Genomic DNA, 1,928 nt, shown 5'->3' on the forward strand with positions numbered 1-1,928 from the left:
ATCTGGACACGCAAAAATGGTTATTGCTCAAAAATTATTAAACATAGGAGATTCAGATTATCTTTGGTTGTTTAGCTCTGATGAGGGGCTATTCATCAGGTCAACCAATGCCCCCCACCCAACCACCAAAAAAAAAAAAACACTACAATTTTGGGATGCACCTAGTAGCATGACATTTATTAGGAATAAAGACTTCAGAGTTCTGGTGCATTTCTGCGTGCGGGGGTCATTATGTTACCGCTATGCGGTATCTAGCTGTGCCTCAATTCCCCTTAAAGTTTAATTTAATCCTAAGGCAAGGAGGAAAACACTTATCTGTGCCAATGTTTTAAACTAAACTTTAAACTACAAGGTAAACTGAGGCACAAGCATGCACAGTAGATCTGCACATATATCCTGCTCCTACCTGTCGACCAATAGGAGAAGAGCTGACACACCTACCTTATTTACATAATGAGGCAGAAATTCATAACAAAAAGTAAATATAGGAGGCAAAAAAAATGTAAACTTAAAATATGAAAACAAAAAGACTTGTGGTAAAACTTAAAAAAATGATAAACTCTGAAAAACAATGTAAATTATGTGTTGAAATATATAATTTCTTGGATAAAGCTGGCGAAATAAATGATTAATCAAATTGTAAAAATTAGGTGAAGTTGTTTTTTTTATTTTTATTGGTGCATTTTAAGGTTATTCATTTATTAGTCATTTTATATATTCCTGCTTTAATTAATGGGGCAATGTATAATCAACTTTTTTGAGCTTTATAACATGTTATCTTCTCATCAAAAACATGCCCAAGGTCTTGCTTTGACTCATCCATGCATGTTTGAGAAATCCTGTAGTGTCCTGAGGCAGCCASGCAGGAGAGCAAAAATGTCCAGTTGGGCCTAAAACCACCTTTTGGGACCAGTTCCTCCTCTGGACTGTGTCTCCAAACTGAGCTTCCTCATCACAGAGCAAGCATCCCCCACCCCCCGGTGACTCCTGCAGGCTATCAGCAGCAACAAAGCAAACACCCGGTGAAACCACGTCTGCTGAGCTCCTAATACTACTTCTCAGTCCTTTTAAGATTAAAAATACCTTTGAGGAAATGGATTTTCAGAAGCCAAGGAAACTACACTGAGCTTCTGCTTCACAGCCAATTTCAAGGCGTTTAGAAACGGATATTTGATTTGATTTATGATTTATTCCAGACATGTCAAATTCATTACATAAAGCACAGTCTGAATCTATAAACCTCAATATACCCTTTCACATATCTACAAGAAAATGAAACTTAGACTAATTATACACAAACCCATAAAATAAATATACATCCGATGTGCACACACCTATCCGTGTACACCTACCCAAGTACATACACTCACATGAAGCACATAAATCCCATTAACATGTCTGAAAAGGGGTAGGGAGTAAAACTTATTTAATCCTACCCCTGTTCACCACTTCATCTAGTTTTCAGTCTTATCAGTTTGTGATGAAAACAAACAAATATACACATTTAAAGAGATCCAACCAGCACTCCAATATAACATAAGTAATCCACATACCCCCATATGGATTACAAAGTCATACTAATATATACAATCCCATATACAGCATTGAGACACACATTTTAAATTTACCTGATTATCATTCCTATACTTATCAAAAATCATTAGTCTGAGTTTTTTCTTAAACAAACTCATGTTTGTAATTTGCTTCAGTTCCTGATTGAATTTATTCCAGACACTTACACCACTGAYTGAGGTGCACATTCTCTTCATAGTTGTTTGAACACTCCTGGTTCTGAAATTAAGGTTTCCCCTGACATCATAACCCCCCACTCTGTCCAGAAAAGGTTTCTGTATATTATCTGGAAGTTGTTTGTTCCTAGCTTTATACATCACTTGAGCTGTTTTAAATTCAACCAGGTCTAAGAGTTT

Source organism: Austrofundulus limnaeus, unplaced genomic scaffold (genome assembly GCF_001266775.1).
Source record: "Austrofundulus limnaeus strain Quisiro unplaced genomic scaffold, Austrofundulus_limnaeus-1.0 Scaffold1036, whole genome shotgun sequence".
In the NCBI taxonomy this organism is placed as follows: domain Eukaryota; kingdom Metazoa; phylum Chordata; class Actinopteri; order Cyprinodontiformes; family Rivulidae; genus Austrofundulus; species Austrofundulus limnaeus.